Source organism: Strigops habroptila, chromosome 2 (genome assembly GCF_004027225.2).
Source record: "Strigops habroptila isolate Jane chromosome 2, bStrHab1.2.pri, whole genome shotgun sequence".
In the NCBI taxonomy this organism is placed as follows: domain Eukaryota; kingdom Metazoa; phylum Chordata; class Aves; order Psittaciformes; family Psittacidae; genus Strigops; species Strigops habroptila.
Genome location: NC_044278.2, coordinates 17,326,476 through 17,353,400, shown reverse-complemented (window position 1 = coordinate 17,353,400; position 26,925 = coordinate 17,326,476). Strand labels below are relative to the sequence as shown.

Below are 26,925 nucleotides of genomic sequence, written 5' to 3'. Positions count from 1 at the left end.
ATCAGAAGAAACAGAAAATGTAGAAAAATGAAACTGGAGAAGTTTAAACGTGCTTTTTATTTCCGGAAGTTTGCAATGGAATAGGAGGTAGAGGAAAACATTTGATTAGAAAAACATGAAGACTTGAGACTGTTTCCTCCTCATGTAAGGAAATCGCTCGCAGAAGGCAGCCAGGGTTGTAGCACAGTGTATTCATCTGCACTCCCAGCCGTGAGGGAAAGATCCTGTCACAAGTGAGACCAGGGCATGGTTGGTACTGGAGAATCTCCAAGGGGGTGCCGTGATTTCCAACAGTTCTGTTGCTTTTGCCTTTAGTGTGACACTTCTTAAAAATGAGCTTTCAACTGCTTTTCACGAGTGACTTCATGGCACATTTCACAAACATGTTGATCCTCCTGTGCTGGCAAAATTCCAGTTTGGGTAATTACATCTGCATTGGGTAATGACATCTGCATAAACTCAGTTAGAGATATCATCCAGAGCACAGGAAGAATCCTGCACACAAGCTGCTGACCTCAACTTTAAAAAGAGACCCTGAAGTTTGTGTATTGTTAAATGGTATTGTAATTTTTAACCCAAGGGTGGTAAATTCAGTATGACTATTTTGCTGCCTGCTTACGGTGTGCTGATCAGTTAAAGTTTGCAGAGTACTTTTACATCCTTCAGGGTAAACAGAGTCGCATAAATGTGCGCTACTTCACAATGAATAAAGTAGGGTGCATATATTAGGGAAAGCAAAGAAAAAAGTAGGAAAGACTAAAGCTATAGAACAGAAAGAGAGAGACTGACTGAAAGAAAAATGGTAAGGAAGAAAAATTCATTTCACACATTTGGTGTCACATCCAGGCTACTACGAATAGTCTATAATATTATTATTACAAGAAAATCTTAAAAAATGACTGAAGACTCACATAAAATTTAGTTGTCCTATTTTATTTTAAGGCTATAAATATACTGTTAAACACTGCACTTAAAATACAGAAGCAGAACTTTGCTTGCTGTTATTCAAATACGAGTAATGCTTGATGGCTGTTGTGAAGTTCCAGTATGTATCCTTGTATAAGGTGCCATTTAAATGCACAGGACCTCACTGAAGTTCAGTCCGGCTGCCACTGAGATTTTTTCAAAGTATGTGTAAATATACCAGGCTTGTGAACACATTTATTCATACAATTGTGAAGGAAATGTGCTTTTTTATGAAACACTGGGACTTTGCTTATAAATAGCTAATTGTATATTCACAATGTGCATCATCAATAGAAACGATACATTTTGGCCAGTAGAACTGGTACTGCTCTGGCCACTGTCAATTTGATTCATGGATCACCGACATGCTGATGTACAATTGTGTTAGCAAAGGGAGCTTAGGAAACGCAGAAGTAATGAATTCTGAAAAAATCTGTTTTTTAAAAAAAGCATTTATTGTATAGAATGCGTTTTTGGGATGACTGCTGAAGAACAGGACTGTGGAAAGAGGATAACTTGGTAAAACACATTTTTGATGCATGATTATTTGCCAGTTATTGCAATGTCAGAACCAGGCATCTCTTCTTGTAGTGAAATAAATAACAAAAGCCTCTGAATACAAACAGACTATTTGCACTTCATTCATTTAAGTCTAGCCTACTTGGCTGCACCCAGTTCCAGAAAATGGAATCAGCCATGCAGAGTATTCCCATGTTTTCTCTATGGTGGCTTTAGCCACTAATCTATTGTTCAAAAGAAAGAAGGGGCAGAACAACTTGTATTTCTCCCATTTTATCGGTGTGCTATAAAATGTAAGCGATGGCTATGATTTTCTTTTCCATTACTACAATGAGTCACATTCAGAGCGTTCCTAACCTCCTCAGGTGGGTAAAAATCTGCTTTGTAGATCCTGTTGTGCCACACTGGCCGGAAGAAGCTTCTAAGTAAGTTAGCATTGCCAAGACTGAGAAAGTATTGGAGATGTATGGAAGGTGATTTTCAGATGCCCTAAAATGCTGCCAGGCAGGATTGCATGCACCTGAGAACATCAGGTACCTAGATCCTTTTGAAGGTTTAGCATTTGGAATTTTTTCATGCCAGCCTAATTAGTCAGCAGTCCATGCTATTGATCGTAAATAGGAGAGATATAGAAAGGGTTTTAATGCAATAGGTTGCGCAGTGCTTAATTAAGATCAAGCCTTTGATTTAGTATGCATAGTAGTATCCAAATGCATCCTGCTTAATTGTAAATAATTTAAGATTGCAGTCTCTCTTCTATAGAGAATGGTAAGCAGACAGTCTCAAAGATAATTCATGCCTTAATGGGGTTCAATCATGTTCTGGAGGTGCCTATGGCCTGGGACAATAGGCGATTATATACTTGGAGTACTTCAGTTAGGTGAGGCTTTTAAGCCACAGTTTTAAAGCCAGAATGAATTCAGCCAGTGGACCTCCAGTGCGGTGTAAGCCATAGAATTTCACCAAGCACCATTGCTTGTGTGCCAAGCCTTCCACTTATACTGGAGCACCTGTCTTAAAAAGATCAGCTGGAGAAACTGCCTGTTTAAAACCAGGATATTCATTTTTATTATTATAGTTCCAGCATATTTCCTAAAATTGTTGGAATGCCAGATGCCACTTTGGTGAACTCCAGATGGTGGAACTTTAATCAGTAGTGAGATGATTTACTAGAAATGCTCCTTTACAGAAAAAGTAGGTCTCAGGCTCCTTCTTTTTTGAAGTATTTTGGTTTGTTCTTCAGACCATGCGCATAAAATTTCTTTGCTGTACAGATTTATGAGAAGAATCATTATTGTATAAAAGTACCGCAGCACTAAATATTGCTTGCAATGCAGGATGCTAAGAAATATAATTCTGCATTAGAAGGATTACCCAAGAACCTAGAACGCCAGACTATCTCTTCTTTTTCAGGCTGAAAGCCTATTTTTGTTTAGCGTTCACAGTATGCCTTAAAATACTTCCTCCACTTCTTAACCTCAGGATGCTGTTTTGTATGGTAACAGCATGCATAGTTTTAAATATTTGCATAAGGACCAGGTTAGCTGGTCTGTTTTGTTTTGTGCTGCCTGTAGCTTCCCAGCTGGGGTTCCTGCATTGATGAGAGAGCATATAATCAAAGATAGCTCTCTTCGTCTTCCCCTTTTCCAGCCCACTCACAGGAGCAAAGCAGTGGGCAGCAGCCAGAACATGATACTCTGCTATCCCCATCCGTCCTATATTCTCTGTGATCACATCTATCATCTTTATTCAAGGAGACTGAGCTGCTGGAAGGAACGCAAAAGATTTGACTGCATGTTTGTGTTCTAGAAGCCTTTTATGCTCTTTCTTTCAGCTAGAACAGCACCTGATAATACGTCCAATTTCCCCTATGGGCCTCAGGAATAACATGACACTGCAGTGTCATATAGAAAGAGTGGAAAAGTGCAGAGACCTGTTGTGATTCCCTGCTTATGCCTCCATAGACCCTATTTGTTTAACCAAAATTGATTTTTTTTTTTTTTTAACTTCTAACTCTATGTGTGCGTAGTTCAGAAGGCACAAGAGATTAGTGGTGTGAATTTTACTTATTATAACCTGTGAAAATGGATAGAAATAATTTGGGGCTGGGGAAGTAATTCACACCAAAGAAATCATACTCTACATCTTGAAATAGCATAGATATACAAAGCTGTATGAAAAGCATAAATATTACAGCATGTATAACTTTGAGTGCCCTGGATTTACTCCCACCTGAATTCCAGTGCTCATACTCTTGCTTTCCTAGGCTGCATCTGCTCTGCAGCGCTGCTTTCAATGTGACTCATTCAGATTTCATGTCCATTAAGCAGGGGACATGTGGGCTGATACAAAGCCCAGGTGCCTAAATACCTGCTGGTTTTCGGGTTGGTCCTGAGCTTTGTGTTGGTACAGTCGCCCAGGGTATCAGCAATAACAGCTTTAATGCAGGATTAGAGAAGGCTACGGAACAATACACTATTAGAAGTAGCGGTAGTACCAGCTGCGTATGTCTGACATAGATTTATGGGGGAACTAGGAGGGCATTACCTGAGAGGCCTGTTGTCCTGCTAGCCTCATTCCCCCTCCAGGCACACTGAAGCTGCATCCACACCTGATGGCATACCTCTAAAATCAGCTAGGTTAGAGATAGAGGTGAGGTCAACACTTCAGATAGGTTAAAAGCAATTGGTCTCCCCATTTCTACCTCTCTTAATTTCTCTAGGATAAAGAATAAATCCTGCTACAGGGAGAAATTCAAGGTATTGATTTGGTCTTACCCAATTTTTGTTTTCCCTCACCCTCAGTTATAGGGGTCAATGAGCAGAACATATGTTGAAAGAAGCAGCAGCATGGCACAGAGTGGTCAGGTCAGATGATCACTATGTGAATTGAACCCTTTGAGCCTCTGCCTCGCTACCAGCAAAATCATAAGACAACTTTCATCCTCAAATATCTCATTGCTGAGTGCCTTGTAAAAACTTGACCTGCCTCTCTAAGAATGACTTCATGCTATGCTGAAACACAGCTCCTTTGGGACTGCGGAGTGCTGCCTGTTAAGGGACATACTGTAACATGAATGAAGCTGAAATTAATACTGGGTTGTCTGGTGTATTCCAGAAGGCATTTGGGTCAAGATTTTGGGACTGAATCTCCGTTCAAGCCAAAAAGTTGATGGGATAATCAAGGACAAGAGGTATTCATGAGATCAGTTTTACACCTCATCTGAAGTGTGCCATCAGTCCCATCCTTTCTCAGGGTATAATGAAGTCATTACTTCAGTACACACTAATAACTTCTGATCACATAATTCTGCCAGGACCTACAACTTTTTAAGTTTTTCTTGGAAGTTATTCTAACACTAGCCCTGTTCTGGTTACCCTTTGAACATTGATAAAATCTCAGCTTTCAGTAACAATGCAATAAAAGCGCACTGTCTTTGTGTGTGTATCTTCTGCTGCTACACCATTAACCGACCATTTATCATATAATCAGATCCTTGCTGAACTATATGCCGTCTGTGATCAAAAGAATGATTAATAAATTCAGAATGCAATTTTAGCTAGCCTATTTTTTGTTCATATTTCATTCTTAGTAGAATTTGAGTCTTTTTGACCTGGTGAAAAATGGTTGCATTTGAAATAAAAATGTGTTTTATTTCTAGATAATGGACTATGCCAACTTCCATTTCTTTTGGAATTCAATAGAAACTGTTTGGTGTATCAGGACATTTTCTACATCCTTATTTACTTATTCTTCCATCCACACTATACTCTTTGATACAGCTAAAACTCCAGTCTTATATCTCCTGGCTCCAGCAATTCTTTTTTGATTTCCATTGTTTTCTGTGTGGCAGGAGCTCTTGCTATCAAGCATTACATTTAGTTTTCCACTCATGTAGCTATGAGCTAACAAATTACACCAATTTCTTGAGGCCTTCCGAGCTAAGCGAATTTGGCTCAATCTTTCTCAGCTATCAGACCTTCCATTATTGTTAGGGAATGCTTCAGTGATATTTATTTGTCATTCTAGTAATGCAAGTTCTTTTGCTTTGATGCTAAGACTTTGAAACCTGGATGTCTGACAACATAGTACTTCCTTCAGAAAGAGTCTAATTAAAATCTGCTAATGCAGTGACCGTTGGTCACTTGCAACCTCTGAAGACATCTCCTACGGATATCTGGGTTTCTTGTATGTCAGCTTTCAGGAAAGCAAAAAAGAGTTGGATTATTCACAACATTGTGCAAGGGGCAGTGTGGGACTTTACGCAAGGCAACAACCATCCCTTCTAAAGCTGCTTGGGAACGGTGTGATTTCCATGGCCCTTGGGAGAGATGCAGACTGCTCCTTCCTCATGAGGTGGCCACTGAGCTCTGCGCAGGAGCTTATCAGACATTTTCTGCAGCTTCTTTAATAATCTGATTTGCATGTTTACCTGTGCTGTGTGCACAGCCATAAACATTGCCTTTGCTAAACAGTGTTTTGGCAGAAGTGATCAGCATCAGATGGAGACTTGAAATGCTTGACAGAACTCCCTGGGGCAGAAACAGCAGATGTGGGGAGGCAGAAATCGCAGCAACCCTCATAAAAATACTAGGCAAAGGCCTTTGGGAAGACAGAAGCAGTATGAGCTAACCAGGGGAGCCTGAGGTGGATGCAGTTGCTCAGCAGAGGGGAGCCCTCCTGTGAGTTTCAAGCAGATTGCCATTAGCTTCAGTAACTCTTGGCTTTTCTGTTGGGTCCTGTCATCCCATTCTGTTCCCTCATTAAGTCCTCAACTGCTTCTGCTTTTCTCTAGCTCTTCCCATCGATATTTTCATTTCTGTTTTTTCTCAGGTTAGGCTCTCACCACATTCCACCTTTCCACCTCCAGTTCTCCCCATTGACACAGTTTCTCCCACTTTCTTCTTGCATGGTTCCTGTTCTTTTCTGTCAATTCCTCACCACAATTTTTTCCCTGCTAATGTGCGGTAGTGACACTGTTCATGACACTGCTGCTGTCTCAACCCTTTTTCCTCTGTGGTGGAAGCCCACAGAGCCCTTTGGTGCCTGGTTTGAACTTCAGTTTGGATACACACACTTGGTGGAAGCCCAGTCAGATAAATAGTATATAAAGAGTAGTTAAGAGCTGTCAGACAGAAGAGGAGTAATCATTTGCATGCATGCCAGCCACAAAGTGCATAAATGACTGCGATGTCTTCATCAGGCTTTGAACATAGGACTCCAGGTAGCTGTAGCTTCGGCCAGACTCTCAGTGAATATTCTTCATTGGTAAAGGTGTACAGACAGCTCCATCACAGTTGTATCACACAAAAGTTGTAGAGATGACAGAACCTGGCATGCTGAAGCAATTCTTCTGACACAAAATAGCAGGACAGATGCTATACCACTTCCCTTCCTCTCGAACACAGAGGAGAGAAACATCTTTATATAACTTCACGTGCCAAGACACCCATGGAATTTAAAGGACTGGTTAGAGTAATCCGTAGACCATTTGTACTTCATGAAGGTGAGCCTCAGGCACAGGGTTTTGCAAGCATTAAAGGTGACTCACTGGCAACTTAGGCTGCTAGTACAAGCTGTGCTAAGGCAAAAGAGCTGAATGCAAGCCAGAAGATAAAGACATACACTGTCTGATCAGTCAGCGTAACATATGTTGTTGAGAAAGTCTCTTGAGATGTTCCCCCCCAGGCTTTGCTTGAAGAGGCTGTTCTCTGCCATTGCGTGGAGTCTTGCACTACAACATGTCTAAGTTGTGACTCCTGAAATTTTCCCTCATAATACTTCTTGTACAGTGAGTTTCTGCCTGTAATCTGCACCTCAAAGAAGATATATTCAGCAGTGTGAGCTCTCCACCTTTACTCGGATCTACATGCCTTGTAGCAAAACATGTTCAACAGGCAAATTAGGGGGGTAACTTGCTGCCACACACATTGACCAGCTAGATAGACTGAAAGGTGGTGCCCCCTTCAACTGCCCTATGTCTGGAACGTTCTAGGTAGAGCACTTAGTTATACTTCTGCACCATCATAGAAAAGTTTAGAAGGGAGCCAAAGGATTTCTAATCCATCCTGTGACCACAAAGAAAGATGAACTGTGTGTAATCAATCATATGGGTTGGGGGATTCTTTCCTCTTCTAGTTTATGAGAGATTAGAAATTATTGGTTTGATACTTGGAATTTTAAAGGATATATGTTTGATTTTTCTGATAAAGAGTGGTTGCTAGTGGTTGATAGTTTAGGATGATGTATTATTAAATCATTTTACACTGAGCAATATTTAAACAAAAGGTAAAAGTATAAGGCAGTATCACAATATAAAAAACCATGTCTAAAACTAAGGTAACTGCTTAACAAATTACAGTTGTGATAAGTTTACTGTATCTGAGTGAATACTACACTGCAAAGTGCATTTGGAAAATTTGCTCTTTTTAATGTCAGTTTTTAATTATTTTGGTGTTTTCAAAAGCAGTCATTGATAGAAGCTATTCATCTCATTACTTGTTTTATCAGGGGGTAAGGCTGAAAGAACTAAACACACTTCTAAGAAATAGTAGCATTTGCAAAAGTTTGTGTGTGCTTTACTATACATTAACAACAAAAGGAGTGAATAAAACTTTTTTTTGCTTGAACCTTCAAGCCATCTGTAAGCTTTACCTATGACGTCTACGACTGGGCTCCAAGTTCAGCCTTACTGGTATACTCTGGTCTACCATCATATGTTCAAAATTAAGAAAAGAAAGTTTCGGTTTAAGATTCTTTCTGCCTGTCCCTTAGTAGAGGTGACAGGCAGTCTCAGTACATTGTAGATTGCTGGATATTTGGATCTAGCAGAAGTACTGCTGGGGACAGCACTTTTAATTCAATCTTGAAGGGAATGGAAGATGTCTGTTGCCAGAGGAGTGACTGCAGTGACAAAACAGGGCTATAGATCAAATGGTTAGGTTGAACAATAAGTAAGATGATGTATTTTAAATTGCACAATGGTATAATAGTGGGGACGTACCAAGCACTCTTTGGAAAATGGTTTCAGATGTTTCCTACCCAGAACAATACAGATTTTGGAGACTTTATTTAAAAGCAATCACAAGGCAGAAGGTCACCATGCAAGCTGACTAATTGGTTGCTGGCCAGATGGAAATGTGTACTTAGTTCATTTCAAGGACAAGTTGCTGCTGGCTAATGCATGGCAGATGGGGAGCCAGGGGAGTTTATTTTCATGAGTCACACTGATGTGAGGGCTGCATAACTGTTTGTACTGGGGGTTAAACTAGATCTTGCTTTTCTCATTTGAGGGACTGCCTGTGTGTGCCCCATGTTAAAACAAAGAAGAAGATGTGTATGAATCAAAGTAAAGATCTCACTGAGAAATCCTATTTCACTGTGAACTCAGACTGCAGTATCATATGCTTACTTAGTCAAAGTACTATATAGGGCTGACCCTTTCCATTCTTCTGTGTCCTCTTCAGGGTGCTTTCTGGATGATATGATATTCATCTTCATCCACCATTTTGTGGTGGATGTACTGTCTCCATAATACAGTACATAAATCGAAACATCTTTCCAGAACAAATCTACAAGATGATATCCCTCTTTCTCTTCCCAAAGACCCGAAGTGGGGAGATTTTCTGGGAATTGCATGGTAGCTTAGAGAGGAATAAACCTCTCTAACCTAGGTGATTGTCACTCGTATGAAGTATTAATTAGAATAGCTTGTAGATAATTCAAGTAATATTTTTGAAACAAAGATTATTGTGTCACCTGGCACTTCTATGAAGATCCACCCATTCCCATCTTGAACATGGTCTCTTCTGTTGCATATCCTTCCACATCCATTGCACATCCTTCAGCTTAGTCTATATCTCTATTTGGTAAGATCTTTAGAGTATCTCCTTTTTCCATTTTTGCTGTGGAAGTCAATTCTTTAGCTTCAGGCAAAACATACAATCTAATCCTTGCTTTCAGAGCTTTGTAAAGTTGCCTTTCAATTCTGTTCTGGTTTCCAGTATCCTAGGAACAAAGAAATGTTCATGTTTGAAATATCAAAACTTCTCAGTCTTACTTTAAAAGCAAAAATCCAAGATTCATGAAGTAAAGAATAGCCAAGATTCCATGTAAAGTTTTTGTAGGTTTTGTTGCCTTTATTTTGTATTATGCAGAGAAACAATGGAGTTAAAGGCCAGCTTTCCTCAAGTACAGGATTGTCCCATATGTGTGTATCCAGAAAGCACTCTCATAAGTTGCATTCGGATTTGACAACTCTTCTTCATAATATGAATCCTTATTTTATTTTATTTTTACTGCCTGTCTTTTCTCATACAATAGGTCCTCTAAAACTTTAGCTAGCTAAAGAGAATGCACAATGCTATGTGTACTCTGTGCAGATGACAGCTCTGGGCATACCATCATATGTTTACATCGTAGAATATGACTTTCATAAATATTTTTCTCCAGTGACTTAGGTTGTAAATATACTGATATGTAACTTGGTGTCAAGCTGGAGAGCTAATGTGAGGAGGCAGCTGTCAGTACGGGCTGCTATGTGTATAACATTTGGACTATGCTTTCAGAATAGACATAGATCACACTGAAAGCTAGGTGAGGTTGTGACTTAACTAATTTCTGCAGTTATGAGGAAAGCTGCTTACTGTTTAGACTTAGATGTAATTTTGACTCTATGAAGCCTGAAGAGAAAATAAATTTACAGTGAGAAGCATTAAATATTACTATTTTCTGAAAATGTTGCTCTGAAAATTAAAATCTTGCATTTGCAAAAAAAGGGAAAATCTAGAAAAGCCTCAGTTGTTCCGTATGCTTTTCCAAATAAAAATAAATATTTTTTAAAATTTAAATGGAAATGTACATTTTTAAAAGTGACCAATTTTTAAAGAGATCCTAGGTCATTCCTCTGAAATCACAGCAATGGATTAAAATTGCAATGAATTCTATCAGCAGTAAGGATCTCTACTTGCAAGTGTAAACTCTCAAGCTCCAAAGAATTTAATTACTCTAAAAGGCACGATATGTGCAAATAAGCTTTTTCATTCAGCAGCAGCAAACTTTGGTGTTTGTCTTTTTTTTTTATTTGCTTACTCACAAAGGTATTGAAAAATGTCCTTAAACAGTCAAGAATAAATAACCTACAAAGCCTAATACCAAGCTAGCCAGCCTGTAAATGCCAAGCTAAACCCAGGGGAAAACAATTCAATTCTTAGCTAGTTAGAGGAAGTGGGATAACAAAAATAATTAAGCCAAACCAGGAAGAGATAAAAATAGATAGGCAAGCTGAAACAGGGAAAACTATTTGCACTCTGATAATTTCTATACTGTCTTGATCCTTGTAGTTATGAAATTGTTTTAAAAGTTGTCAGTGGAAGTTTTTAAAAACTGTATAGAATTAATTCTTTTTATGTTATTACCTTGTTCCTGGGCTTTCAAGCGTGATACCTTGCAGAGTTTCTCTTCAAACTTGAGATCAGAAATTTACTTTAAGGAGAAAGATGCATTAGAACTTATCCTGCAATCCCATGACTGCAAGAGCTGGATATTTAGGTGAAATGCCAGATGCTGGCGCTCTTGGAAATTAAAGAGCATTAATGGCACTTCTGCCTGAAACTTTCTCCCTGCTGATATTTGTGACCCTGTGCCTCCAAGGGCAGCTGACCCTCTGATTCTGCAGCCAAGGGGAGGCCCAAAGAGGTTGCCGGTCTGCAGAGTGACCACAGCACACAGCCTGACTTCTTTGGAGCATGGCATGGCAAAAAAAGGCTTTGCAGTGAGGTAGAGAAGTGTAGAGCAGACACCTCTGAAACAGCTGGTACCTGTGTCTGGCAGTGTTTGTGTAGGTGTGTTGGTGCTGAGCTCTGCACACAAGAATCTGACCAGTTTGCAACACAGAACAATATCAAACACAGCTAAAACCACTGTAACCTCTCCCTACACAGCACATAAACCCTCTGCTGATCTGTTTTCCCTGGCAATATCAACTGCATCGCTGGTATCATGGGGAACTTTCCATGTTGGACTCTGCAGGAGGGTCAGTGGCCTCAGCTTGTCCGGTATCAGAGCTGATCAGGAAAGGGAAATTGATAGACTGAACAGTAAAACAGATTTATAGTATTTTGAAAACCAGCTTTCATCATGTGAGGGGCTCCTTTGGCTCCATATTGATTTGATTGGGTTATCTTCAGCAAAGCATCTGTTTTAATTTACAACTAATGCTCCAAAGGCTTGAATCCTGAGTCAGAAATTCTTCTCCACCCCCTCAAAATGAACAAAGGTAATATTTATCTCAAACACAGAAGGCAAATGAGTGAATGGAAAAAGACGTGGGCATGCAACTACTCTTTGATTTAAAGATACATCATATGAAATCCAAAACTGTTTCTCTGTTATCACCCTTAGGTGTTTGCTGTCACACTGTTGCTTTAACAAGAGCAAGCATTGGCTGGAGATTTTGATCAGATTTTGGAGAAAGTTGACTGGGGTTTGATCCAGAATTTATCAGGAAATACAATTTTGTAGTGGCCAAATTCATTTGAATCTGTTAGACAAAAATTTTGGCCGGAAACATGGGGGGAGAATCAACAACAAACCAAACCAAGCCAACCAACCAAACAAAAAGTGCTCTTGTTTTGTAACAGATCTATTTTTTCACAGCAAAAAGAGAAAATATCAACAACAGTAAAACAGATTACAACCCCAAAACAAACAATGCGGTAAGTCAAAGAAAGTGTTTGATTCAACCCAAGAGAGCATTTCGAGGTTGTTTGTTGTTGCTGTTGTTGTTGAAGAAAGTAGTCATCATTTCTGTTTTAGGTCAACCCAAATAAAAACTAATGTAAGATTCTTCAGGTTAGCAGCAAACCCAGCAAAACCATTATTCATATGGATATGTTTTTCTTAACGTTTATTATTGTAATATGTTTTATCTGTGCAGTATGAAAGCTGTTATTCTAATAACTGTTGTTATGCCTGAAAACATCTTGCATGTCCTGATTCTGAAATTTTCCTGTGCAGACAAAATTGTTATTTACACAGTTTAGGTTTGTTTCGTGATATAATCTACCTTCTGCTGCTGACTGGCTTAAGATTTTCAGGGTAATTTCACTTGCGACTTTGAGTGTATTGGGCCCAGGCAGAGGAATGAAAGGCAAAGGTCTGAATTCACAACAGCCTCTTCATTGCTGCCGCTTGGCACAGACTCTGCAACTGCACTTCAAACTGCAAAGCCTTAATAAACCCAAAGGATGATTTCAGGAAATGGTCTCCCAATACTCAAATAGGTCATTGGCCCTCGAAGTTGTCGGCAGTCTGTGAAAGATGAGCACAGTGAAGCTGCCAGAGGAAGATAAAGACAAAATACAAGCCATGTGCATGACACTGAGGCAAGGTCAATGCCCCGAAAAGGGGCACTCTGAGCTAATTTGCAGCATGTAAGTTGATCCAGAGCATGGGAGGATTGAAAACTTCATTCCTCAAAATCAAGACTCAGCATGAGGGAAGAGGGAGTGGGATAGAAGAGCTCTAGAAAATGTCTGCCAACTAGCTATCACTGGCTTGTCTTATCAAGCAAGCAAAGTCATCTCAGTTACTGGCATGTTCTCTTGTCTTCCAAAATGTCAAACTGATGAAGAAAAAAACCTGATTTTCTTTCCTGCTGCTGGTGTTGCTGTTGAAATTGCAAAGGTTTTAGAAAGTGCTGATACAGAAGATTTGCAATTGGGTATAGCTGTTGACAACTCCTTTCCTGAGTAATGAAGTCTAACAAAGGCAGTGCCTGCTGCTGCACGGAGCTGCGTTGCTGCCACTTAGCGTGGCGACAGCTGAAATCTGTACAGCAACTTTTCTTACGACACACCAAACAAGCCAGAGCTCTTTCAGCCTGGGAACAAGGGAGTGAAATATTGATCTAGGTATGGCGAAATAGTAAGACAAGCCAGGCTGCATCTCCCTTCAAACTGCCAATCTGCCATCTGCTACCCTTTCATTTTCCCTCGCACCACTGATGCAAGGAGTGTCCAAACTTCAGCACATGTTTTGCAAACAGCAGTGCCCAATGGGCTGTTGCTGTAGGTCTGCCATCACCGTCAGGCCCGTTCCAGCCTACTTAACTATTTAATTTGGTAAATGTCAATATGGCCTTTTTGTTCTTCTCGTCACCATATGCTATCCGATTAAAAGTCAATCAGGTTTCTCTCAGCTCCTCTTTCTTTCAGGAAGATCACAGGCAGCTGACAGCCCCATTGGGAGTTTTAGGTAAAGGAGAGCTGTGTGCTGTGGACGTGCTGCTGCTATTGTAGGCATTGCAGTTCTGCTTCATAAACACTGCCATGAAGTGGGGCATCACTGAGCAACTCACACTACAAACACCGTATGGAAACTCACGTGAGCCCTTAAGGGAGAGCAAGGGAAAGATTCGTAGATAAGGTAACAAGTATGCAGGTGAGTATGAACCTGTGGAGTTTTACTAATAAACCAGTTAATAGGAAGTGTACTAAACTTGCTGACAGAGTTTTATTTATTTCCCTTAATACTTGAATCAAAGAGTGACACGAAGAATGTTATTAGGCAAAAGTCAAAGGTTGATGAAGATAAGAGGTGAAAAAGGGGCAACAAAAGAAAAAGAGAAAAAAACAGTAACAGGTCCTACCATCATTCACTTAGAGACATTGCTCACAGAGATTCAACATAGAAATCTGTTTTACAAATTCTACACTGCTTTCTCCTGTCTCTCATACGAATGCTCTGTGCACACGCTTCTTGTTCTTTGAGGGCCATTAATTTATCTTCTCTTCTTCATGATCCTCTGGATCATCTGGTTTGATTTTTTTAAATAGGAGCAGAGAGGAATACATACAAAGCAGAGGGAAAGGCAGGGTTTATTTGCAGAATTGGCAGAGTTATTTAGTCGAAAAGAGCATTAACCTTGGACAGGACAAAGGCAGCCTTAAGTCTTATTTCTGGCACAGCCACTGATCTGCATAACATTAGCTGTACAGCACCTTTCTGGTTGGTCTCTCTAACTCCTACAACCCCATCAGAGGAGTCCCAGGAGCGCTGGCTCACTCGCATTCACTCTCCAGCTGCATGTTTGCCTAATCTAGGATTCAGCCCACATGGCAGAGTTCACCTTGGCATTTTCTTCCCCTCGCACTGGAAGTGAAAAACTTCTCTTTCTCCCTAAGGGGTTTCTCTGTGCAGGGAGGAATGTCTCTAGGAGGCGGGGGGGTGAGGGGGTGAGGATTAGGTGTATAAGTGAGCACGTGACAGAGAGAAGTCCTCCAACCTTTCAGCTAGCATGCTTTGAGGCACGGATGGGGAGACCATGGGTGCACTGCTTGCAAGAGATGGAGAGAGGAGTGGTGGTGGAAATAGGCGGGAGACCTGCCGCCAGCTCAACCATCAGTCTGCTCCAGCACCACTTTAAACTTCAGCCACCACAGAATCCAGCCCAAGGTCAGGCTTACAGCCAGCACATGCTGTGGCTTGATCAAAGACAAAAGACCCAGGGCTGCAGTTACATTTGGAGAGTGCCTTTTCATTGGTTTTGTAATATGAGCAGGGGGAGACTGGTTATAGAGATGTAGCTTTTCCTTTCCTGATGTATTGAATTTGCGCACTCACTGTGTTTTTTTCTTTTTAACTTGCCAGTTTGGAAAATGCAGTTCAGCTATGTCTCATCACAACTGGACTGCCAGCTCCCAGCTGAAAACAGGGGTCTGAGCTCCTGCTTCAGGAGCTAGGTCTTATACCCCAAGATGAGTCATGAAGTGATAGGCAGCAAACTGTGAGCATGGTGATGACTGCAACAGCTGCTGGGTTTTACTCTATGGATTAAAATATCTGTCACTTTTTAAACATCTCCTTCAAGTTTTAAACCTCTCCTTCAAGTTTGATTCCTTATGCAGCACTGGGCAGCCTTAGACTGTCCGTTGGAGGGAAGATGGGGATTTAGCTTCTGTAAAGGCAGTTTCACTGAGAATTGTTACTTGGAGATATATATTTTTTTGTCATTCCTACTGCTGCAGAAGGATCTGTGTATCTGGGTTGTTATTACATTCATTTGCTATCCTGTTTTTTCCATCCTCTTTTTTATGTATCTCATCTTTTGGACTGTACTTTTCAAGCAAGGACTAAGTTATCGAATGTCTATACATTAAAATACTTAACGTTTAAAAGGACTGATCATGTTACAGCTCTTTGGATGCCATCACAATGATCTGTTTGCTATTAATTATTAGTAAATAACAGGTTACTGAAGCTTATCCTCAAAATATAAAGTAGAATTCTAACTTTATTCATTAATTGATTACTTATGTTAAATATTATCTGTAAATTTAACAATCACTGTTGAGGACAGGATTTGGAAGTTGCTAGATAGCCCATGTCATGCGATTAGTCTAAAATATATTAAATTTTTTTCTACCCAGTTTTTTAACTCATGTGAGTCCCTAAAATTATTGTCTAGATATGGCATCAGATTCTCTTACAGAAAAAAAGGCTACATACATGTCAATCTTAAAAAGTTGAAGAAAAACGTTTCTCTTGTTTCCAAGACAGATGCCTTACACTGTCGGGCTAAAGTAACCACAATCATAAGTGGTGGAGAGTGAATTTTTTGATCTTCTGAATGTTGATCAAGCCCAAGAAAGAATCTGTCCTTTTAGTCCCACCATGGTCCTTGCAATTCAGAGCTGAGTTAGATTAGTGTGGCTTTGCAGAAGTGTTGCACTCCCTGTCAGCCATGTGCCAGCGCTGTCGCTCTAACATCACTCATGAGTGTTCCATTCGCTTGAGGGAGATGAAGGGTTTTGCTTTTTGCTTCCTGCAATGACTTCATTGGCCCTGACTAGCACTTGCACTTGCTCAATTGGTAGTTAGTGTAAATTGAGGAGCTAAGGGAGGCAGAGTGACTAAAAGGACCAGTAGACAGGATTAAGAAGTGTGTTTTCTCTATGAATGGGTTGAGTGTGAAATTAGTACTCCAGCTAACTATTGGAGCAGAACACCAATGCAGCACACATGGAGCTGGTCTTCCGTTTTCACAAAATTAAGTGCTTGCTACTGACCAGCCACAATTAAGCTTTCTGGCCTTTGATGAAGAGACATGCTGCGGTTTGTGCTAAAAATACTCTGCTTTGGCTGAAATAAGAGGATGAGACTAGATAATCACAGAATGCAACATTAACCAGCGGGACAAAAATGGATAGTCAATTTAATCCAAAGCTTACTGGTTCATTATTTCATATCACTGGGCTCTTCAAAAGAAATTACAGCATTTACTCAGTGGAAACCGGGGCTTGTCTGGTTGCAACACTCTCCTAGACATTCTTTAGGTCAAGCAGTGTGTTGATATGTGCATTTTGCTGTGACAAATGAGGCAAATTGAATTCCCTAAAAGATCAATAGATTTTGCTGCTTTCCACATACTTTTTAAATACATTCAGTGGCTAACAGAGAAGACTGCAGACACCCCAAAACTTAGGGACTTGACTGAGTTGAGGCTAAATTAAAGATATTTATTAATAATGTGAGCATAATATCTGAAGCTAACCCAAGAGAGAAGAGTGTCGAGAGCTCAGAGACAAGGACTGAGTTTTGTCCCAGTCTCTGCAGGGCAGTCTGATCTAAAGGAAAAATGGTAGCTGGAGACCCAATCTAAATTAGCGCAGTCTCCAGCTCTAGCCACAGCCATTGATTAAGCAGCTTAATCAATATGAGGAGACAGAGACCATGAATCTGTTTCTGCCTCTTAATTTGGTATTTTTCAGTACTCGGAACAAGGCTTAGTTGGTTATTTTCCTTATTAGCACAGTAATGCTCTAGTGTCACTGTGAAAACCCTGGCTAAATGGCTGCCCTTTGACTGAGGGATTTACAGCTAAACCAGAGGTGGGAAGTGGTGAGAGAGGGAAGCAAGGACGAGAGGGAGGGATGGAGGAAGGGCGGAAGGATGGGAGGACAGAAGGAAGGACAGCAGGATGGATGGGAGGAAGGATGGACAGGAAGGACAGGAAGGACGGGGAGGACTGACAGGATGGAAGGATGGACCCAGAAGGAAGGATGGACCAGGATGGAAAAAAGGATGGACTAGGAAGGAAGGAAGGAAGGAAGAAAAGAAGAAAACAAGAAAGGTAGGTCTTGCCTACCATGTCAATATGGGGTGACCAACACACAAAGCTCATTTGCATGATGAAATACACTACCAAGTTTGCTATTTACCCAGCTGGTGGATGTATATTTAAAGAGGAGAAAGCATCCTTTCATCACATGACTCTTTTTTTGGTTGTCTGTCTGAACCTGGCCCCATCGCTCAGCCTGACACCACATAGTCCTCAAGGCTGGCATAGCCCCTGACAGCAAGCTGTTGCTCTGCTGAACCTCCCTCAGTGGCAGCCTATTTTTTGTCATAACTGTCCCAGCAGTGCGTCTAAAGACTTCAATTATAAAGTCTAAGTTCAAACCATTCATGCTTAGCTTGGTCTGTGTAGCATCTGCTCTGTACAGAAGATGTGATGGCAGTGCCTGTGCTGAAACTGATGGGTAGCCTGACGAAGCAGGAGGGGCTCCAAGGAGAAAGCCTCTGCAGCAGCAGGGAGAAGAGATAGGCAACGCCAAGAAGACACACCACAAAGGACACTACATGTGTCTGCATTTGCTGTAACTGAAATCAGCCTCTCTTAAGAGGGCCGCATGCTGCAGCATTTTATTCTGGCCTTAATCGTAGGCTTTCCTTGATGCTTCTGCTTACCATCCAGTAATGCTGATGAATGGCTTGTGCTTGTGTATGAGCATGGCTATGCACTTTTCAGGACCTTAGCAGTTCATTTTATCCTCCTCAACTTGCTGCTGAAATTTTTAGCCCTTTTTTATCCACTTACCGGGCAACTTGAGTCACAGGTCTCTGACAAGGTGGCAGTGTGTCACTGAGGCAAGGAATTAGATTACATTTTTGTACATTTTTTTCTTCCACTTGAATTACTTTTGCTTCTTTTTTACCACTCTTACAAATATTTCTATGCCAGTGTTTGCAAAGCATCAGCATTTTTTGCTGTTTTTTCTGACCCGTGGGTGTTACGCGATACGTGATGAACTATTCACTCCATTTTCTTTGTGATCTTATTGGGATATATAACTCCTTACTATGCACAGGCCATTTACACTTTTCTGGGATTATAAAAGGGGTGGCAAACCTACTAAAAATGAGAAACAGTTTGGTGTAAGGGAAGAACTTGAGAGGCAGCCTCAGAAATATGGAAGGGGCATGTGGTATTCAGTTTATTACCACCTTACTGGCTCCTGAAGTAGAGAAGCTGTTAAAGCAGGATTGAGCATACCCTGCTGTTGAACATCCCTTCTTAGCTCAGATGGAAGCTCTCATCTCCTCCACTCTTTCATCCTCCCTACCACATTCCTGCATTAAAGTTATTTGGAAAGATCCTACTCTTCACTAGAAAGTCAAATGACAGGAGGTAAATAAGGAATGGAAATGGTATGGAAAGCCAATGTATGTCTTCCGTATGGTGACTAGAATGTACAGTAGGAGTTTCAATATCTTGTTTCAGTAAGCGTAGAGACTTGAAACTTTTAGGCAACATTTTACAGCAGGTTGTGCCTATGAATTAGGTTTTCCCCAGTCAATAGAAACTGAGATGTAATAACCGTAATTAACATTTGCATAATTGTGATTAGTAACTTACAAAAGAACTGTTGTAGTAACACTATAAAAGATTGTTTAGCAGTTATTGAATTATGCTTTTATCTAATTTTTTTCAAGTCACAGTGAGCAGCAAGCAGGATGTGTCTACTTGATTATGTAATTAAACGTATTAAGTGGCTGTAAGCTGAAGTAATTAAGTAAAGTTTGAGTACTTTCTAGGGCAAGTAAGATCTACAAGAAGGCCAAGTGTTTCCTGAGTAGTCCAGCAAAAACATCAAGGTTGTCCAGCTTTAAACTCAATTCTAGGTTGTTTGTCACTGTTCATTGATAGTTTCATATGCTTGTTCTCAAGAAGCACTCCTTGAGCATTAATGCATAATTCAATTAGACGGTATACTTCATTATTTACTGCTCAGCTTCAGTGGTGCTATGGGAATTGGGGCCCCAGATAACTCTTTTTTCAATGTCAAATTACCTGAAGTGTTGGTTGTGATGGATCCAGGACTAACTTTGGACCAAAATTAAAGCTCCATGACTTTGCCCTCTGTGTGTTTTGAAATTTTATGCAGATGCTCAGAAAGTAGCTAGCAAAGGGGAAGTGGGTAGTGAAGCAGTAGGGAGGCAACACCTGCAGGTCCCTCCAGAAACCAAAAGAAACTAGTTGCAATTAACAATCAGCAGCAGGTTACCAGAGACTTAATGCAGAAACAAGGACAGTTAAGTCCCTGATAAGGCACTGTGGGAAGTATCAGCTCTGATTTTTATTTTGCAGTTTGAAAACACTGAGGTGATGGTGTTGAAAAATGCAGAACATTTTAAAGAGAGAGAGATCTGTGCTTTGGTCTTGCAGAACTCAAAATATATCGTCATTCTAAAAAGATCAGAAAGGAATAAAATACAGAAACTAAATGAAAAAAAATTAAACTAAATTAAACTACCTTATCAAACATGATGAGGTAGTTCATTTCATTCCCTCAATCCAAGGGTTGGATATTAGAGAACCACTTATACACATGGAGTAGTGAACTGTTTCTCCATCATTTACAGAGATGGCAGCAAAGAAGTATTTCAATGTTGTAGGAGTTATTAATGGGCTGATATTACTGTTAGTGCTGCTGAAGAACTTTCAGCAAATGAGACAGCACACAAAGAAAATCAAAAGATGATAGGACAATTTCCCTTAAAGTTGCCCACCTTTGGATTTATTAGTTTATCTGTACTTACAATCTGATGCTTGTTCTTCACATTCAGCCTTCTTGCCTTTATTCTACCTTTAGGTTTCTTGGGCTTCCCTTTTTCCTCTTTTAGTGTCACATTATCTATGGGACAGCACATTGACAAGGAAGTCCATTCTCTGACATCCCTACAGTCTTTGCTCTCATTCCTCTGGTTCCGTTTGTTCTCAGATATTTTTGGTCACATTTGGAAAAGATTTATCTTTCCGGTCCCAGCATGTTAAATTATTCTGATTTTTTTAAGTTGAAAGTGACTGAAGGTATATGTTTTCAATCAATTTTTAAGACTCATTCTTTCTGAGATAGAACATCTCTCAACTTGAACTTCCTTTATGCTTTGGCAACAAACTGAAAATGAGATAATTTAGTTAAGAAGGAAGTGAATTATTAACCCTCTCAAATTCTAAGAGCATCACCTAATAAAAACTCTGTATTTTAGAGATCTTTGAGAATTATGGTATGTAGTTCAGAGGACTCACAAGGAAAGTGACTGAATTATGAACTTGAAACCCAGAATGTTTATAAGTCATGTAACTAACTTCTAAGCTAAAAAATCAAAAAAACCTGAAATTTCATGCATTGCGAAAGTATCAGATGAGGGTACAACAGACCACTATGTGCAATAATTACTAAATGCTCAGATGTTAGACTAGAGGATCCAAAACATCATTTCATTTTAGCATATAGAAGACCCACGGCTCTTTTTATTGCATGCTTTGGCTATGCTTCTGTGTGTTCCCAACTGTGAATTTTGACTGCATGTTAGGTATGGAATAATCCAATTTTTCACAGCAAAACTTGGCAGACTCAACTGAATTTCCCTGATTCAAAGACAAGATGTTTTAGTTTTGTACAGATTCCACATCAAACTTGAAAATTCTTTTTAGGGCACAAAAGCTACACCAAAACCAGACTGCAGTTTTCTGAAGCAAGTCATAATAAAGCAAAAATACGGTTAAAGCACAGTAAAAGAGGACAAATGTACCACCCCCATTGGAACAAATGAAAGAACAACGGCTTCTATTGACAGTTGCTTTATTATCGGAAAAATTCTTTTCTGGGGAGGCTGGATTGCACAGAGCCATCCTGTAAAGGCAAAGCCTAGCTGCTGTTAATCCTGGCCTTTGGCAGCTGAAAATCTGTGCTCCATCTCTGTTCAGCCCACTCCTTTTTGAGAGCAGTGGCAACGATGATAAATTTCTACTCTGCAGCATCCGCAGCTCAAGCTAAAAGTCTCCTGTAATCAGACACCCTTTCAAAGATTCCTCCTTCAGTAACACCACTTCAGTGTTTACTGAGCCAGAAATGCCTGGCAAACCTCGTGGAATAAGGCTTTCTGCCTTTAAGCAAGTCACGCTTTTTGAGCTGAGCAAGTTGGTTCAGTTCTTCTGGAGGCAGGGGCTAAACTGGCCATCAGTGCACTGCAGTCAGTGCTGGGGTTTGGTAATATCGCTGTCTCCAAACCACAGCAATGCGGGAGCTGCTTCATGTGTAGTTCACCCATTCACTTTGGAGTCTGGGAGATTGATAACAAAAAAAGACATGTACAGGCACAGCTCCCCCAGCTCTACCCGCCCATGCTCACAGATCCATCTCATAAATCTATCTTAGTCTATTTACTGGGGCCGTAGAGCCTGCTAGTGTCAGTGATTGCTCATTAGCTTATATTCATGACAATTATCCCTAAGGAAGGGGGAGCTATAGCCTCTCCTTTTAGCATGCAAATTAAGCAAAGTTTGGAACTACTGCACAAAATTACTGAATGCCAGGCTGTCATTACTGCGCTTGGTTTTTCAGAATACAGTTTTAATTGCACTAATTATCACAGGCTTCCACAGGTATTTTCAGGCTTTAATGAAACACTTTATAAGAATTTTAATCATGCATCCGTTGAAGGCAATGACAAAAAAGCTCCAATGGCATTGGATCAGAGTACACACAGTGCAGATTATTTATTTTTCTGTTATAACTAAATAATGACATAAATTTGCAGCTGTACAATAGGAAGCTTTAAACTGAGGTACTCATGATTCATTCTGTTTGGAATATTTAGACAAATAGACCCTCAAATGAAAAATAGGTAAAGCAAATTAATTGCTAATTTAGAATGTTAGCAAGAATAACATCATAAAGACATGGGAAGTGGAAGCACCATGTTTCATACTCATACCAAATGAGTCAGCCTCCAAACACCAGCCCTGCCACTGCAAAATCCTCCTGACACAGAACCTATGGCAAAGGCAGAAAGAGACTCTGTGCTGCACTCACGAAAGTACATGTGTGTCTAACTTGGTCACAGTAACTAGGACTCCACATGAATGAATAATAATAACCTTTTCGATTTCAGCAGGATTACTTATCAGATCATCAGCTAATATGTGCAAACAAAGGAATGTGCTGCCCAGAGGAGTGGGTATGAGTAACATAAAAGTTTAGATTTGGTTTCCTACAGGGTTTTATTTTGCACAGTCATTTACCTCACCTATGGAGAGGTGCATGTAGCCTGCTCCCTTTTTGACCTGTTGAGGTGTTCCCTTCTGCCTGCTCTGCATATTTTTAGCATGATTGTGCAGTGTGCTGAATCAGGGCTGTCACACGGGCCATAATGTCAGAACACGTACAGGACAGTAGTTGTCTTCTGTAGATGAACAGCTCTTTTGACTACAGCTTGTTGCTACCGAAAAGCCAAGTGCGGGATTTGGGTGCTGAGGCGGAGGGTGCCCTTGAGTGTCTGAGATATCAATGCAGGGCAGTCAGGTATGGCCTGTGCCCTTCTGGAGTGGCAGTGGGAGGCCAGACAAGGTGCTCTAGAAACAGATCCCTAGTGTAAAATGGAACTAAACATCCCGGGTTTGCCACCTGAGCCTCTCTTCAAGTGTCTGTCTATGATCCCCTTTTTCTGGTAGCACTAAAAAAGGCTGGGGATGCAACCAGCTCTCCCCAGCAGAAAAACGTATGGACAAAAGGTAACGGCAACCTCCACCATGTTGCTCTAGCTAAAGTATCTAGAGATGAGGAAGAGTAAGCCAACTTAGCCAAGTTTTCAAGAAGTGTGTCGTGGGTAATCTGGTGAGGGATACAATGTCCAAGGGCAATAAAGATGTAGGAACACAGGACAAGAGAGCTAAAAGCAGTTGTCTGGTCCTTCTCACAATCTCACCAGGGTCAGATTTCTAACTTATGTCGTCATCGCCCATCCTTTATAAACAGCTTTTATGCAGAGAGTCCTCAGTCTTACCAAGCAAGTCATTGAAGTGTCTCTCTACCTCTAACATTCAAAGGCTCCCTCATTTTTTCTATTAACCTCCCTTGCTTAGTTAAACCCATTATTTCTTGTCTTAGTGCCACTGGCAGTGGCTTTTTCTGTATTTGAAGACTTATTGTGACATCTTCCCACTGTTGAAATCTCTTGAATTGTGCCACTTCTTTTCTTTTGAATTTTTTTTCCTGCTAGATCATGTTTTCTAAACTTCTGATAATCCTTAGTGCTTTCATCTGACTACCCTCCTGCAGAAGCTCTGACTTCTCAGTCTCATCTCTTACTTCTTACTGAATCCTTTGCAAAGTATACGAGGCTGGTCCTAGCCCTCGGTGCCTCCATCAAATGTATGAGTGGCATAAGAACAACCACATATTACCTGTGTGTCTTATGCTAGCTGTTCTGAGGGTTTCACATAGTGATTGCCTTCAAGGACAATGGGTATTCGCAAAAAAGATCAAGTGATGAAAGCCAGACAGAAATTACAGAAAAATCTGGAGTAATGGACATTCCTTTTTTTTTTTTAATGCATCTCACATCTGATACCAAAGTTCAGATTTAGTTCTTAACATTGTTTGAACTTCAAAAGGTGTTAACCTTTTTTCAGTAAGAAAGGAAGGTTTCCAAGGTTTCCTGTAGTTCTGCTGAAAGAAACCCCTTCCTTTTTCATTCATCTGTTCAGTGTTTGACTCTTTTTATTTGACCTTGCGTCTTGTTCTTAGTGAAACATTAGAGCAGTGTGGAGCTGCAAAATTGTTGCATAGTTGCTTCTCTCTCTCCTTGAAATTACACATCACTGTCAACTCAGTTTTAGTGCATTCACCTCTAGAAGGCCATCGGTGTCTGACAACTTTAATTTTTCATTCTCTAAAAATGAAGCATTTAATTACAAAGGAAACCTGTCTCTGAACCAGTGCAGCACCATCTTACTGCATCCACAGAAAAGCAGACATACACAGTAGCTCAAAGAGGAGTGTAAACTACCCTCATTTCACCCTGCCCACTACTGGCAATAGCAAGTCAAAATTCAAGATAAGACTGTGTGAATGTTGTCTGGATAGGGGAGAGGGAGGGCAGGAGGAAGGAATATTGTAATTCTGGATAAATCTGGACTAATGGATCATCATTATTTTGTCCATGGTCTCTCACAGCAGATAACAAAGCTCAAAGCTCTCAGCCTCCCTGGCCATCAGTTTCCAAACTGCATGGGTAGGAAAATTACCCAAATGGATTACTTTAGTTACTGTTTAATTTCGAGGATTTATTTCTCTTGTATAGATAGCAATAAGCATGCAATTGGTGCGTTGGATCTGCAACAAATCATGAGAATTAAAATTTTCCTTCCACATCCCAGCATGGTTAAATAGAGAATAGACATATAATATATATAATAATATATGTATGGTACATACCTTTAAAAATATCTTCTTAGAGAATTATCACCAAAGAGACAAAGGGTCATACTAACTTCTGGCATAGCGCTTGTTCAGACCAACTGGAGTGATATTTGCATCTCCTCCAGATGAGATCTTAAAGCTGAAAAATTGTGATAGGTAAGAGAGCATTGTTGGAATGTCTAATTTCTGCACTAGGCACTTTAAAAGCATCTAAATGGCTTATTTTTCATCTGTGAAATAGAAGTCTTTTCCACTGTTCTGGAAACATGGGATTCAAGGTGACTTCACGGGGTGTTAATGGACGAATGATCTGCACCCTGCTAACAATATTTCATGAGCAGTGATGTAGCAAATAACATAGTCTATTATACTGTGCCACCAGATGCCATCTGAAAAACACATTGCTGGTTTTAACATCCCAGACTTAATCAACTTTCCACAGAAATAACACTGATGCCCACTGTGAGAGACAGCACGTCCCCAGTGTTGACTTGCAGCTCTGTAGATGATATCCCTTTTCCAGTATGTCTTCCAGCAGTTGAATCTCTCATGCCCTCTGATGATGAGGGCATTAGTCTTCCCTTCAATATGTACTGATACCCGTATGAATGGGGCACTTCTTTTAGTATGGGATACTTTCTTCAGTCCACACAGATTTATGGAAATTACCACCTTTGAGACCTTATAGTAAAATAGAGTTAATTTTAAACAAAGTCCTCAAGCATTACCGTGGGGAGACGACCCTGAAAGAGACCCATGGAGAGCATGGGATTGCCTAACTCCTGTTATTTAGGAGGCTAAAAGCAGCTGACTATGAAAAAAGAGGATGCAAATAGCCAGTGGAAGTGTTAGAGGTGCTCAAGTTGTCTTGTGCCCTTCAGCAGCTCCCCTTCTGACTGTCAGCAGCCTCCACACCTCCATGTCTGCACCATGGACACTCTCACACCCTCAGCACAGTTTGGACCCATCTCCTTTCTGGGTCCAAAGGATGGGCAAGGGAAGAAATAAAGCTGAGGATGTATACTGCTTTCTTTAAAATATGCTGTCAACAGAATATACTCTCTTTTGCTTTTTCAATTGCTAGACACTGTCAAGGTTTTCATTGCAAATCTCTTCTCCTGGAGTACTATTAGAGTGATCAACGTTGTAAATGGAATCAACCTATTCTGAAGATGAATAGTTATGATAACATGCATGCTTTCTAGTGAAATCCTGTTCAAGCTTGCTCCCAAGGGCTTACGAACTATTATTAAGGGGACAGATGGACTAGGACACAAAAGGAATTTTCTCCAAATACATTGACTAGTGATTTGTTTGAAGTTTGAAATACGTTTCCAAAAGTCAAGGTCTTGCTGTTTCTCCATTTTGTTTAACAATTGCTGCTGTTGTTAACTTCCACCAAAAAAAATTTGCCAGCCAGCATTAGTAAAAATATCCCCTGTAATACCCATTCCAACTGGCTAAGTTAAAAACTGTTCAAGAGTCCAGGCTCTCTGCTTAGATCCTGCCTAGGGTAAGTGTTACTCAGAAAATAACAAACTTTAATGACATTTTAATGGAAGAAAATGAAAACTTATCTGTGATCTTTTGCAGTTCAGTCATTGGTAACTGTTGTAATTGTGTTCTTTTGAAGTTGTATCATATCAGGATGACTAAAAAGAGATATAAATTGCCCTGAGCTATCTGGAGGTAGGTAATGCAAGCAACAGTGTGAATAGTAGCCACTGATGATGAGCAGAAATTAATAGAAATTCAAAAAGAAAGAGGTGAGGAGAATAGCTGGAGAGGAAGTAACTATAAACAATTTATAAATTTTAAATCGCATCTTACATAACACAGTGAATATGGGGAGTATTTTCTGTTACATTTATTTTTATGTTGGGGTTTTTTG

General features: G+C 40.3%; 1 long non-coding RNA gene across 1 annotated transcript; it reads right to left on the bottom strand.

Annotated features, from left to right (window-relative positions):
• Positions 1–38: 38 nt before the first annotated feature.
• LOC115601566 lies at positions 39–25,161 on the bottom strand. The gene is made up of 2 exons (XR_003989395.1): positions 25,050–25,161; positions 39–430 (listed from the first exon to the last, which is right to left on the bottom strand). It is a non-coding gene; the product is annotated as an uncharacterized LOC115601566 (long non-coding RNA).
• Between the last annotated feature and the right edge of the window lie 1,764 nt (positions 25,162–26,925).